Source organism: Tursiops truncatus, chromosome 17 (genome assembly GCF_011762595.2).
Source record: "Tursiops truncatus isolate mTurTru1 chromosome 17, mTurTru1.mat.Y, whole genome shotgun sequence".
Classification (NCBI taxonomy): Eukaryota; Metazoa; Chordata; class Mammalia; order Artiodactyla; family Delphinidae; genus Tursiops; species Tursiops truncatus.
The window spans coordinates 67,791,530-67,806,645 of record NC_047050.1 but is presented as its reverse complement, the minus strand read 5'-3'; the positions used below and the strand labels follow the sequence as shown (position 1 = coordinate 67,806,645).

Genomic DNA, 15,116 nt, shown 5'->3' with positions numbered 1-15,116 from the left:
GAAGTCCACTTAAAATGTTTTTTAAGCTCAAAAATAAAAACAATAATTACAGGTTGTGATAAGTGCTATCAAGGAAGAAGAAGCCAGTGACGTATGAGGGGATGATGGAAGGGAAGACTTTATGATGGATGATGGATGGTGGACTTTAGGAAAGATGATGGGACCACTTTGAGGAAGCGACCCTTGAACCTGGAGGCTGACAGACAGCCACGTGAAGATGCTGGCAAGCGTATTGGAGGCGCAGGCAAGGACCAGCAGATGCAAGGCAGTGAGGGTCTGCTGCTTTCCTGCAGGTCACTCAGAGGGCTGGTGAAACTTGAACTGGAGCTGCCCACTTGTGAGAAATGTGTTACACTTGGAAATGTGAGGAGCCTCACAGATACAGCCTGTAACTGGGGGAGTCCGGTCATGTAGACAACTTTATGGCCCCGGAGAGACTGGTGACTGCTTTGCTAAATAACCGGAACGTATTGGGTTTGAGCTGTTGGCTTTGTTCTTTGGTTCTTTTCGAAGGGCAGCTCTGATGCCATCTCTCATGCTGAACAGGCTTCGACTGCTGCTCAGGGATTCGCAGGCCTCCTTCCTCGTGCTCTTCTGCGTTCATTAAATGCACCCACCGTGTGGATGCGCATCTGTAAGGCCTGCCCCTGGAGTCTTAGTTCTCAGCCTGTGCTGTGTTGGAAGTATTTGGGAAGGCACCTCTTTGTTCAGGGATTCAGTATTCATTCACTCCTTGAAGAGGAGGAGACAAGCAGTCGGGAGAAGTTCCTGAATGTTAGATTGAGGACAAAGACTGGACACAGAGGCAGCGGAAGCTATAATCTAGGCGCTTAAACATACTGAATGGTGTATGTGAGTTAACGATGACAGCAGCTGTTCACAGGGTCCTAAGAGCAATTGGGCCGTGCCAATCAGGAACCATAACGATGTTCAGATCCTTTGACCCAGTGATTACAATCCACGGAACTTATGCTGAAGTCATCATTTTTTTAAATGGGGAGAAACCAAGAAAACAGTGAGGTCTATAATAGCAGTCATAGTCAGTAATGACATAGTGCTTTGGGGTTTTGAACATATTTTCCTATATAGTATTTATGAGAGCATCACAACATTCCTGTGGATAGGTTTTTATTCCCATTTCACAGATGGGAAATGGAAGGTTAGAGAGATGAAGTGAGTGCCCTGCTTCACTCTGGCAGATTCAGGCTCTGAACTCCAGCATGTGCACTGTCACCTGGTGCACTGGGTGTGCTCAGAAACTAAGGAAAATGTTGGAGTCAAGGAGGCATAGGGGAAGGATCCAAGACTGAAAATAATCACTGAACTTAATGTATGCTTCGTTCTGTCCCAAATACTGTACAAATTTTACCTAAACTAATCCTTACAACAAACTTGTGGGGAAACTGGGGCTCTGAGAGGTTCACTTGTGAAGGGTTTTGAATAGACTTCAAAACCTGGCGGGGCTAAATCCACAGCTAAATAAAGCTGCCTTCAGCTCTGCTTTATTGCCCTCTGCTTCACAAGAATGCATTGCTCCAAGAGGGAATAAATGAATGAAGCAATGAATGGATTAGGTGGGTTAGGACTTGAGAACCAGCTTCCATAGGGAAGTAGACATCAGGATTCCCACGGTTGATAGGTTCTTTTCAACAGCTTCGCGATTTCTGCTTGCAGTACAGTTGCCCAGCCTCTCCCACGAGAGCTGCAGCTTTGCTGGCCCTTGAGGCTATGCTTCTCCAATACCCTTCACCTAAAGGCTCTCTTTCTACGCTCAACTCATCCTTTGCAAAATGCCTGGAGCCAAATGAGTCTAGGGTGAACCAGGCATGCAGGGTGTGGACCTTTAGCAAGTGAAGGAAACAGAGCTATTTCAACATGATGAAATATTCTGCAGCCATTAAAATGATAAATGTGACTGGAGAAATAGGAAAAAGTATTTGGGAAATAGTTGCAGACATCTGAAGATACCAACTGAAGCAATGTGCGTTTACAGGGATAAAGGTTGAGAGAGAACAGGAATGAAAGCTGTGTAAAGGTTTTGGGATTGGATGGTGTCACCATTCAATTAGTCTACTAAGCTAGGAACCTCAGGGTCATGCTCCACAGCCCCTGCTTTTTTCCCCTAGATTCAACTAGTCACAAACTCTCGTAGATTCTACATCCGTAAATATCTTAATTCTGGTGCCCATTCTTCCTCTCCATTGCTAGTTTCCTAGAACGAGCTCTTATTATCTCTCGCTTGCACTTCACAACAGCTTCACTGGTCTTCTGGTCTCCATTCTCTCTCCCACTGTAGTCCATATTGGACACTGTGGTCAGAGTGATCTTGATATAAAACACATGTGATTATGTCTCTCCTTTGCTTAGAAGCTTCTATTTACCAGTGGTTGCCTTCAGGAGGTAAGTTCATACTCCTTAGCTTGGCATATGAGGAGGTCCTTTACAGTCTTACCACCCCAGCATGTGTGAACTCTCCTTCCTATGCCTCTGTGCCCATGTGCCTTTGCCTTTTCTTCGTGGCCCTTGCCTCATCTCTTCAAGACCAAGCTCATCTTTTTTTTTTTTTTTTTTTCCGGTACGCGGGCCTCTCACTGCTGTGGCCTCTCCCGTTGCGGAGCACAGGCTCCGGACGCGCAGGCTCAGTGGCCATGGCTCACAGGCCCAGCCGCTCCGCGGCATGTGGGATCTTCCTGGGCCAGGGCACGAACCTGTGTCCCCTGCATTGGCAGGCGGAGTCTCAACCACTGCACCACCAGGGAAGCCCCAAGCTCATCTTCTCTGAAGCCTTCACAGCCATGCCAGGGAGGGTTAGTTCCTCCACCCTCCTAAATTACAACGAATCATGCCCTGTCATAACTGTGAGCTTACAGCCCTTCCTTTTACGAAAGTTTGAGCCCCTCCAGGGCAGGGACCACATGGCTTACTGTCCTCCACCCTAAACTCTCAGCATGGTGCCTGGGACATAGTAGAGGGGCAAAAACATGTGTTGACTGAATGACTCAATGACTGATTTTGTAAAGTAAAAGAGGAAATGCGAGTCGAGGGCTGATAGCATAGTGCTTGACACATACTAAGGACTCAAAAAAATGCTAGCAAGCCACCATGATTAAATTATTGGAGCTTAGTGCTTTTATGTAAACATCTTTTTTTTGCATCCTTCTGCTTGTTTTTTCAACCTAAAACTTTGACCTCAGCTGAAATGTGATTCCATTCATGCAGAATGATGAGGAGAGGATCGTGGAAGAATAAATTCAGCACTTAGGGTCTTGTTTTCTGTTCCTTCTTTCAGGACATCCCCCATGGGGTAGTGCTAGAGCTTCCTCATGAGTTCTTACACAGATCAGGAACAGGTCTAAGGCTGATAAGGACAAAGGTGCCTCTGAAAGGGGCACTGCATCTTCCTCACGGGACTCATTCTATTTTTTGGTTATCACTCATCAAATGGACTGTTTTCTTTGCTGGACGGTAAGCTCCCCCAGGCCAGCATCATGTCTATGTTGCTTTCCAGAAATAAAATTAGAACCAATGGATGACAGTTGTTGGGCATCAGATTTCTGATCAGTGTAAAAGAAGAGGCTCCTCACAATTAGAGGAGGCTGACCATTGTGATAATGAGCTCCCCATAAATGGAGATACCCCCCCAAAATGGAGATACCCGAGCTAAACTGGATGTTCAGGTGTTGAGGATATTACAGAAGAGATTTCTGCTCTCAGTGGGAGATTGGGTTACAGGTGTGTGATTACTCAGAGCTCATCTCTAAGGGACTGAGCAGGTGTAAGAACTAGATAGAGTTCAAATAGAGGCTGGTGGGTTGATATGGACCAGGGTTATTTAAGAGTGGGTGTCCGTGTGTCAAACAAATGGACCAGAGTTCTTGGATTGTGAAGACTGTTCTCTCAGCATTAGTGTTTGCAAAACCTCTGCTCCCTGTGTTTAATTGAAATTAATGAAGATTATAATGGATACAGTGTAGGACCCCTAAATCATCCATAAGTATGATAATTAGGGTAAAAGTATGAGGCCTTGGACTCTTGCCCTTAGAGTGTGCCTTGAAAAAGTCACCTACTCTCTCCATGACTCTCTTAACACATTTCTTTGTAATATGGCCAATATCACTTGGTCTCCGTGTAACTCAAGAGGAAGAGGAAGACAGAAGGCTAAATAAGGTTAAGGGCTGCCCTTCTATACTTGGGGCAAGGAGTGATTTCTTGGCTACATGTGCTGAGGCCCAGATAGTTACTGGGATCTTACGCATTTGACTAGAACAAGGGTTCATAATCAGGGTTTCACAGATAGGCTTCCTGGATCCAAAAATCTCCTGAAATTGTGTGCAAATTTGTGTGCACATATGCATTTTCCAGGAGAGAAAAGTGCATACTTTTATGGGGTTTTCAGTAGGGCTCTTGACCCCAAAATGTTTAGAACCATTTACCTCCATAGTAACGACCTGCTCCGCAGTCACATTGAAAATATCCCTGGGAGAGGTAACGTTGTGATCGTTTACACGTTAGTGTTAATGAAAAAATCTGAGAGTTTCATAACAGTATTAGGATGAGCTAGCTAGATGCAATGTTCTGGTTTTGTAGGTAAAGAGGGAGCATTTATGCTCAGAGTGAAAAGGGAATTAGGGAAAAATGAAGAAGCTGCGCCCTCTGTCACATTCAACTTCTCTGTCCATCAGATATCTTTGCCCAGAGCAGACCCCAGAACAAAGTCTCGTTTGTCTGAAAGTGCTATGAGTAGCACCGTGCAAGTCTCACGTGGCGCCTGATTTCTGTTCTCAGACTGATTACTTAACACCTCCCAAGGGCGTCTCCAGGATACCTTCGCAGGCGATACCTTCGCACTCCCAGTACCTCTCGGCTCTGGGGAGCCTGCCAAGCGCATCTGCCTTGTCTGGGAGTGTGAGGCTCAGTACCTGGCAGAGAGGGAAAGGCGTGCCCAACAGCCCAGCCATCCACGCATGGGGGGTGATGGTATGTGACGACTTCGATGGGTTCAGCACAGAGCCCCGACCCGCGAGTCTCGAGTTCCAGTTTCTGCCATTTCTTAGTTCGCTGACCTGAGGTAGGTCGCCGTCACCTCTGAACCTCAGTTTTCCATCTGTAAAACGAGACGTCTGCAAAACCCCGACCCACCCAGATGCCATCTCCGCGCGAAAGTGCTGCCCCTTTAAGGAGGGCGGGGGGAGCGGAGAAGGTGGCCGCGCCCCCTTCGTCTCCTAGCTGAGCCCTCCAGACCACCTGTCTTCGGCCTCGCCCCGCCCCCTTGGGGAGGGGCGGGGAAGGAAGGCTGAGGATTTACCTTACGGGGCGGGCGCGCGGCGCATGCGCACGGCCGGACAGGTCCGCGGCGCACTCACTTCCTGGCATTCCCCCCTCCCCCTCCTCGCCGTTACCCTGTACATCCGGGTCACTTGCCCTCCCAGCTCCGAACCGCTGCTGCCGCTGCCGCTGCCGCCTGGCTCGTCGCGGCTCCGCCACAGGGGCAGGTGCGGAGGGGCTCCCGGTCCGGCTGCCGCCGCTGCCCCGCTCCGGGCCCGGGGCTCCCCCTAGCGCCGCTGAGGAGCCGCCGTCGGGGCTCGAGGAGGGCGGAGGAGCGGGGCTGAGAGAGCCTGGAGGTTCGCGCGTAGGGTGAGTGATTTATTTTTACCATTTCCCTCTCTTCCCTCACAGTTCTCTCTTTCCTGCTCCGCGCGCGACCCCATTTTGGCGGAGAGGCGAGTGCGGTGGGACCGGCGCCGGTGCGGGGCTTTCTCATCCCCTGGCGCGGGGGCCCGCCCCGGCGCTGCGGCTGCCATCTCCGCGGGCGCCCCCGGCCCCTTCCTCCGCGACCCGGGCCTCCGCGGCACTCATTCATTCGGATCTTCCTTTCTTCCGCCGCTTCCTTCCACTCGCACCTCCGCGCGCGTGCTCGCCGCCCCCTCCCGCCCCCGAACCCTGCCGCCGCCCGTGACCTTTGGCTCCCCGGGTTCTTCTCACCACCCCCCCCCCCCCGCCCCGCGTCGAGGTCGCCCCCTACCCGCAGCTCCCACCGCCCTTTACTCCTAGCGGCCGCCTTCTCTCCTTCCCTCTCTGCCGGTGCTGGTCCCTAGTCCACACCCCCTTGTCCCTCGGACTCCGCCATGCCTCGCCCGGACACCCGGCCCTCCCGGTCACCCGCCTGGAAGTTGGTGCCCCCATCCCTTCCACCTGTGCGGCCAGACCGTCCACCTTAGGTGCTGCGTTGACCTCTCACTTCGCAGCATTTAAAGTCCAGATTCTCAGTCCTAGGGTGTGGTCTTAGTGTGTTTCCAGAACACACATTTCTACTCTAATTACCCAAATCCATGACTGTCAAACTGTAGTGGAAGTGGCAGTTGGTGTGTGTGTGTGTGTGTGTGTGTGTGTGTGTGTTCCGCATGGCTATTCTGCGTCGTACCAAATATCTCCTTTCGCTCTCCCCCCCCACCCCCGGAGGACTATGTATCTATGATGGATTAATTTGCTCTGAATGTAAAATTTGGCGGAAGATTGTTACTTTTTCGATTCCTCCACGTTCCTTCCCGCGCAGTCCCGTGACTGATTTGCAACATTACCTGTTAATACTGTTTGTTGGTGAGACTTTTTCTCGGCTCATCTGTCAACATTAGTTACTGAGTGGCTCCCGGTGTGCCGAATGCTGATGAAATGCCTGAATTCGTGCAGTACCACGAAACGCCATTCTGGATAAGACAGATTTGGGGCATTTGTTTACACTTTTTCCCCCCCTCCTGTGAATTTATTGAGCTTGCCATTTTTTTACTCTTTAATGTAGAGAATGAATATCCATTTATCAATTGTGTGTTCTTACAGTCTTGCCATTTGGAAGACTGGCATTCCAGAGGAGTGTTTTGTATAGCTGAAGGAATTTCAGTCACTTGGGTGTTCAGGGACTTATTGCAAATCATTTTAGACTAATATATCTCAAGAAAAATACACTGATCCTTTTAATTCTTTAATTATACTTAATAGAAACAGAAGCTTTGTCTGAAACAGCTTGATAATTGGGGCTTATTTGATAGCCTGCTTGTAAAGTGTTGCGGTTAACTAAAACTGCCTGATTCAGCATTCACAAAATGAAATGACAGCACTTTTTTTTTTTGTGTGACATTCATAGTCCATAATAATGAACTCCAAGGAAGGTACTTAGTCCTGAAGTACACTTACCTGCGTATCAGTGTGATACAATTGCTATCAATATTAATAGCTTTTCCTAACAGCCCTTTCTTCTGGGGAGCTAGGTACTAAAATGGTGGTTGGTTGGTTGTCCCCTTTTAGGTTTTGGATGACCGCTTTAAGCACTAAGATTACTTAATTCAGAGTCAAGATTGCATTTTTTTGGCAGAGCAATATTGCTAGATAATATATTTTTAAAATTCCTTAAAACTTTAACAGTTATGTAGCTTCTTGAGAGGAAACTCTTGTTTTGTAAAATGTAGGATATATAGTATGAACTCTAGATTATTTGATAGTTGCATCGAGGCTAGATTTTTCTCTCCTAAGAAAATGGTTCAGCAGAGGGAGGCATGATTAGTAAATTGGTCCTAGTCGCCTCAGCAAAAATGCAATTTCAGATGCTGAGTAAAACTAAGTGAATGTAGCTTATTTCTGATAGGTTACAGGTGACATTTAACATCAAATTTAAGATTTATTTCTCTGAACTTTCCCCCCAAAATGGGTAAAAAATTATGTTAGTTAGAGGTCGCTCTTGAGATTACTTGACTCATTTGAAGTGGCCATTTACCTTTACTTAGTAAGTAATTGATTGAGCAGTAGAGAGGGATGCTTATTTCATTTAATCCTAGTCTCCATGGGGAAGATATTGTACTGTCACTTATATGAGATTACTTAACTCATTAAGTATTGATGCACTCAACCGTTAGAGCCTACAATTTGCTCTTTCACTGTTCAAGGAAAACAAAATTATAAAATTTCAAAATATTTAATAATATTGTTAGTGGCTTGCCCACTCTTACTTTTGGTCTCTCCTTTTCTGTTACTACACCAGAGTTTAGCACAGTGCCTGCCTAGTGCACAGTGGATATGCAATAAATGTTTTGACTAATTGAATGAATGGCAGGGTTGCAAAGAGTTTGACTCTTAACATTGTTTTGTAATTATGTGGCAAAAGTTCTGGAGAAAGATGTTGATTCCTCTCAGCTGCAGTTTTCTCAAGTAACTTGTACATTTTGAGAATTGTTATATTTGATTATTATTATAATTATTTATTTATTTTTTTTGCGGTACGCGGGCCTCTCACTGCTGTGGCCTCTCCCGTTGCGGAGCACAGGCTCTGGATGCGCAGGCTCAGCGGCCACGGCTCACGGGCCCAGCCGCTCCGCGGCATGTGGGATCTTCCCGGACCGGGGCACGAACCCGTGTCCCCTGCATCGGCAGGCGGACTCTCAACCACTGCGCCACCAGGGAAGCCCTATTTGATTATTTTAAACTGCTTTGAAATCTTTGGGGAGAAAGTAAAGTAGACATTGGTTTGTGTTATGCTTTAGTTCACTGAATAGATTTGTTCACTTAGAATGGGTATTTGATATGTGTATCTTGTCAGCATTCATGAGCAGTGGTCAATTCAGATAATTTCTGTGCATTTAAAGTTTCTAAAAGTCAGCATAAAAATTCTTGAATGTGTGAGCTCATGTTATATTATGATCAGTTCACTAAATTAGGTTAATTTTTCAAGGAGCATTTTTTCATATAGTAGAAATGTAAGGAATAATCCAACGTGGCAATGGTTACTTAACATTTCAGTGGTGATGATGATAATGACATTATTAGTAACTAACACTTACCTAGTGTGTGCTACTTGCCAGGCAGTGTTGTAAGACATTTAATCTTTACAACACCCTAATGCTAATAGGTGTTAGTATTTCCATTTTACAGACTAGGAAACTAAGGTTAAGTAACAAAAGTGACGCAACTACTAAGTGGTAGATCTGGGTCTTGGCTCTTAATTGTTACGCTGTAATAGTGAACACCTCTGTGCCAAGTTCTCTGTACACATTAAGTTAGTTTTATGACAGCTGTGCAAGGTGTAGGTTAATTCCTAGTTAATTGTTAATTAACATTAGGAAAGTAAGGCGCAAACTGCTTAGGTAACTTGTCCAAGCACACGCCCAAGTAGCATGAGGAAGGCTGGCATTTAAACCCAGGCCTCTGTGACTTGTAGTCTTCCCTAAAATTCTGTTTCAAAGTATTAATTTGAGGTCCTGTATTTTATGTTATATGTTTAGAAGGCATATACTTAAAACAGCAAATCTCCAGACTTTTTCACCTGCCACACAGGATGGATAGTGTTCACTGTTCTTTACTCTCTGAGCATATACAGGATTATAATTTCCTGCTCACTGGGTGTAGCTTCACCCCTTTCACACTCATGCAAGTATATTGGAATGCAAATGAGTGACATTTGTAAAACTATTTAAACAAGGAAATCATTCTAAGAATTTTGATCCTTTAACTATACGCATTTCTTGTGACATGTGCCACTTCCTGATTGTGGTACCATGGGTGAAAATAGCTGTTTACAAAGACATTGGGTGATTTTGTTTAAAAAGAAGACCTAATGCAAAGAGGTATTTTTGTAGCTATTTAATTTGAAAAGATGATGTTCTGTGGTACTATTCTGTGCAGCATTGTGAAGCTTTCAGTCCTGTACAGTTATTTTCTGCCATGCAAGTAATCTCTGCTTGATGTAGTCTAGTTGGTGCATTATGTCTGGTCTATATTAAATTTAAACTGATACACTTTTCACTGTGTCTACATATACTGTGCCTAAAATCCTCCTCCCAGTCATAAATTGGCGTGTTCTCAGATAATCCAAATTACACTGACTACTAAGGTCACACAATTTGAGAAAACGCTGTGAAAAAAAATTATGATGGCTTCCCTGGTGTTGCAGTGGTTGGGAGTCCGCCTGCCGATGCAGGGGACACGGGTTCGTGCCCCGGTCCAGGAAGATCCCACATGCCGCGGAGCGGCTGGGCCCGTGAGCCATGGCCGCTGAGCCTGCGCGTCTGGAGCCTGTGCTCCGCAACGGGAGAGGCCGCAACAGTGAGAGGCCCGCGTACCGCAAAAAAAAAAAAAAAAAAGACATATTCCCAGATATTATTTTTTGGGGGATTATTTATGCCATTTCTCTGTTCTAAGTGAGGGTAGTGGAGAATTGAAGGCAGTAATTTAAATGAAAACGGAGATTGACTAATTCTTGAAGTGGACTTTTGTAGTTTGTTGACTTGTGCTCTTTTTGTTTTTTTTTGGCCTTGCCGCATGGCTTGCGGGATCTGAGTTGCCAACCCAGGATCGAATCTGGGCCCTTGGCAGTGAAAGCGCGGAGTCCTAACCACTGGACCACCTGGAAATTCTCAACTTGTCTTATTGATAGATTCTACTTGTAAAATTTTAGTATGTATGGACAAAAACATTGCATTTAAGCCCTGATTTGCTCTTGTCTGATAGTATTGTCAGATCTATAAGATAGGAATAATACTGTCTCTGCTACGTGCCTCATAACACTCTTGTGAAATTTTTGTATTAATTTCAGTGCAACATAATAGGGAAGGATGTGATGCATTTCTAAGTCGAATGATCATTAAAATTCTTTTTTGGTTTTGATCGTTTGTTTTCTTTGACACCTGGCACAATACCTGGCACAATACCTGGTATGATTGCCATTAATTACGCAAATAGTTATTGAGCACATAAGCAGGGTTATATAACAGTGAATAAAATGTTAGTGGTTCCTTTTTTTTCAGCAGAAGAAAAGATAGAGAAAAATAGACAGTATGAATTTCGCAGGTACCTAATCTTATTTTATGAGTCAGGATAAATGCCCATGTTGTAATGCCATCTAAATTAAGATCTGAAGAGTGGACCATTAGTCAGTTGGGCAGAAGGAAGGATGCATGCGCACTGGAAGAGGGAGAGGCCAGAACCTGGAGATAAGAGAAGTCCTGTACGTCTTTTGACGGTTATTGGTTCTGTATGGCAGTAATACAGGTTATAAAAGAGGTGTGGGAAAGCGGTAGACAGTGAGTAAGCTGTAAGACTGGCTGTCTGAGTCATGTTAACAAGTTCAAGTCAGTTTGGACTGAAGGCCAGGGGAAACCATCATAGGACTTTAAAAGGGATGAGAGTGAAATACTCATTCGTCCTTTCAGAAGATTGTTCTGACAGCTGTTAAAGAATGGATTGAAGGTAAACTAAAATTGAATACAGGCGAGCAAGTTAAAAGGCTGTTGCTAAAGTCCAGGAAATAATTGATAGTCATCAGTACTCCTATTGACAATGGAGGGATGATGTTAAGTCTACAAGATGTGATGATTTACTGGATGTGGGCTCCATTGAACCCATAACTTTGTGTCCAGTGGTAGAATAGAGGATGAATTTCCCCCAGAGGGCTCACTACCACTTTTTCATATAAAGTTGAGATGTGGGGCTAAGGCAGTCCAGCTATGTTTGCAAATATGCATTTTCAGTGACTCTCCATATTGTTAGTCATTGAGTATGAGTTGATTCACCCCAAAGTAGGAATATCAGACTGGAACTTATGAGGCCTCCATGAGTTAGGCATTCAGTTTCCACGAGAGCCCAGTAGCAAGCTAATAGCTGCTTAACAAAAGGAGCGTGCCTGATAGCTGTGTCAGGGAGGCAAAAGAGTCCAAACCCCAGGGGCACCTACAGGTGGCACCTTTGTCAGAGGCTCCAATCAGTAAAATCATGAGTCACAGAGACTTGTGACTAAAAATGGTTATGAGGGTTGTGGAGCCCCAAAGGTACTAGCATACTAGCACTTTTCTACATGCAGCCCTTCCTGATCGGGAGAATCCCCTCTGGGACATACAGGAAGGGGAAGTACAACCGTATACCACATAAGTTCCTACTATACATGAGGATGGATGTAGAAGCAACAACAAGAGGACGTTGAATTGGCCCAAAGAGCCCCAGCAATAAGTCACTTCATTTCCCTTCCCAACTGTAAATCCTGCCCAAACCGTATTAGCTGAATCTGATGTCCCTTCTTCTGTGGGACCAGATAGGAGGGTGTCTGTATCCAGGAGAGCCATAAAACTTTGAGTCTCTCTCTAAAGTTTTCTGGACAGCTTCTCAGGGGTATGTATGCCCTTCAGTCCTTCTTGGGGGTCAGGGAGACCTCAGCCCTATCCCTTATTATTTTTCTCTGTAAAGCAGAAGAGTTTGGGGATAGTAGTAGAGAGGGATAGAGAAGAGGGCACCAGGGAGAGAGCAACTCTGTACCAGGAATCAAGGCTTTGTATTCACTTTTGGTCATTCCGTTGTAATTCAGCCAAAAGAACTTCTAATACTTTTGGACCATCTAAAGCTCTATATTATCAGCAAGGTCTTCATTACTTACATAATCTATTTTAGCTCTAGGGACTCTTTGGCTCAGCAGTCACAGCCTTTCGCCTGGAGACACAATGCATGTTGCCCATCATCATGACACATCCCTTCCTTTGCCAGCCCAGGGGAGAATGAGTAACAGCCAAGTCACCATTTCAATGCCTGATTTTGATCCCACTTCTCACTGCTCAGTTTCCAAACATGAATTCAACTCCTTTCATTAACCGGACAGTGGGGATCCTTATTCCCACCTTCTGTCCACCCACCACCAGGATCACTCTGATTCGTGTGTCTTCTCATTTCTCAGAACTCTGACCTCAGGGGGCCTTTATTCTCTCTCTCCTAGGAAGTCATGGCTATGTCAGTATCCCATTCTTGTTGCCAAAACTGTCCAGAATCATGACGATCTGAGATCTTATCCTACTTTGAAGTGAATAAGTTTCCCTGCCACGTTTTCATGGATGCTGGTAGAAGACATGAGACTCCTGTGTAAGAGATGAAGGACAGTTTATTCCTCTCAGTAATAACAGTAGCGAGAGTATCAATCAGCATTTGTAATGGTTTCCTGATCCTCAGGCACCCATAGTGGGTCCATGTTAGTGAAGAGAAGCCCTGCATTTAGGGAACCCACATCTTTTGTAATGAGCAGTAAGCAAGTCTGTCCTTTGCTCTAGAGGGATACATTATACTGGACAGTAAGCATGCCCATCCTTTGCTCTAGAGGGAGCCACTGTCTTTGTCTTTCAAGGCTGTTTGCTGCACGGATGTCCTTGAAAATATAGTTCGAAGGAAAAGGCAGTTGGTACGTCTGCTTGCAACATATTAAAAAGACAGACCTATAGAGAATTGTTTCCCAACATACGTAAATTATACTTCAATAAATCTGACTTTAAAAAGAAGCTGGCATGTAATAAGAACACAATACGTATTATTATTGGTGTTCATGTCCTTGATTTGTTTTTGAGGGCAAACCTCTATGCAATGACTTTCGTGGAATTTTGGGGTTAATTTTCTCCAAGCTAAGTTGCTAACTAATAACATTTACTCAAGAAGTAATGTCTAACATGTTCAGATGCCTTTTGATTTAAAAAAAAGAAATCATATGTGGAATTTCAGGAACATTAAAGTGAAATATGAGAAAACCACCTTGGTATTTCCTTGGGTTGCAAGGAATGGGACTACTTTGCTTTTCTTTATATCAAACTACATTGCTCTACTTAAAATTCTGGCAAATTTTAAGAAACAAAACAATGGTAATTAAGTACAGTGTTTTTTTAAGTGAGGCTTCTTTTTCTCTAGATCTTGAGGCAGTATAGATTTAGGGGAGAGGCTAGCATAGTTAGTTGGAGGGAGGTTTAAACTTGCAGTTTTTCATGTTTGTTTTGTTTTTAAGGGGGTAGGGCTCCATTTTATCAACTTGCATTTTCTAAATCCTTTCCAGTTATTTTCTGTAAACAAGCATTATAGACGTATTATTTTGAAAGTGACTTTACTTGCTGAAGATTATGTTTGAACTTCTTTTGACTTAAACATTTAATGTGTTCTTATATTAAGTAAATATATTTATCCAAGTTGTTTTTAAAGGTACAGAGAAGTCAGCTTCATTTATTCCATTCATTTGGCTTAAAGTGTACATGAATTTAGACTTGGAAATGTAAAATAATCTTCTAGTTATGGTGGCACTAGTGCTAAGTTGCTAGTGGGTAAAAGTAGGTTGATGCCTAAAAATGAAAGGCTGAAGCATTTTGGAAATAGTCTTTGATAAGTGGGACTTCCTATATTAAAATGTGAATATAATTAAACTAAAGCTTTTCTTTTTATTTATAGAACAGTATGTTGAAGCAATAGTCAAAATATGTAGCCTGGAGTTGGCAACCCTCTGAAATGGGTGTGCCTAAGTTCCATTATAGTATGTGTCATGGTGACAACTGGCCAGTGTTCTGTCTTTGGTATGTGTCACTGACCCCTTTTTAGTAGTCTATTAGCATATTTAATGTGTGCCTTTTAAGAACTTCATTTTAGTTGATTTTCAGTGTTTTCTTTATAAGCAACTTAAAAATGGTGTTATCTTGTTTTATTAAAATCAAATTTAACTTTTTAAACCATTCTCAATTTGTCTAGTTTGGATAGGTAGATAGCTTATGCATTTAACTAATTTTTAAAAATGTTTAAGCACTTTGAAATTCCTAGTTGAGGTATACAAGCAGAAATTTTTGTGAAGTCCTTTTACTGCCTCTGGTCTCTCAGACCCCTTCTAGGATTTTATTTGGGCCTCACAAGTGAAAGATGAAAGAACAGTTTTTTAAGAAGTATAACTAGTTTATGGTGTTACAGGAAACTGCCCTCAAGTCATAAAGTAGGGTTAAACAGGCGCTCTAAGACAGTTTATCCCAGGCACGTCTTTCCCCTTGTAGCAAGGTCACATTGCACATCAGGGCTTCTTAACTAATTCATTGTGCCTAAAATCTTTATGTACACTCTCTTCCATCGTCTTCTGTAAAATGGGAACTGTAAGTTACCTTTTCATGAGTTAGTTGAGGTTTCTGGAAAAGACTGCTAGGAACTATTCATTATTTGAATAGTAGTGAATACATTTAAATATTTAATATGTTCTGGTATTTCATAAATATATTTACCAAGTTATTTTCAAAAGTACCGAGAAGTCAGCTTCATTCATTACATTCATTTGGGTTAAAGCATACGTTGAATTTACCTTCAGTCCC

General features: G+C 43.9%; 1 protein-coding gene across 5 annotated transcripts in view; it reads left to right on the top strand.

The window, feature by feature from the left end:
• CYRIB (CYFIP related Rac1 interactor B) overlaps window positions 1-15,116 on the top strand; it is a 153,789-nt gene that overhangs the window by 59,735 nt on the left and 78,938 nt on the right. Inside the window, exon 1 of one of the 5 annotated variants that reach the window (XM_004316829.4) lies at window positions 5,495-5,634. The exons of 3 other annotated variants lie outside the window; for them this stretch is intronic. The gene's annotated coding sequence lies outside the window, so the exon portion shown is untranslated. Of the gene's footprint in view, window positions 1-5,494; window positions 5,635-15,116 lie in introns of those variants that run through there. One more of the 5 variants, XM_019931996.3, reaches the window with a different exon arrangement.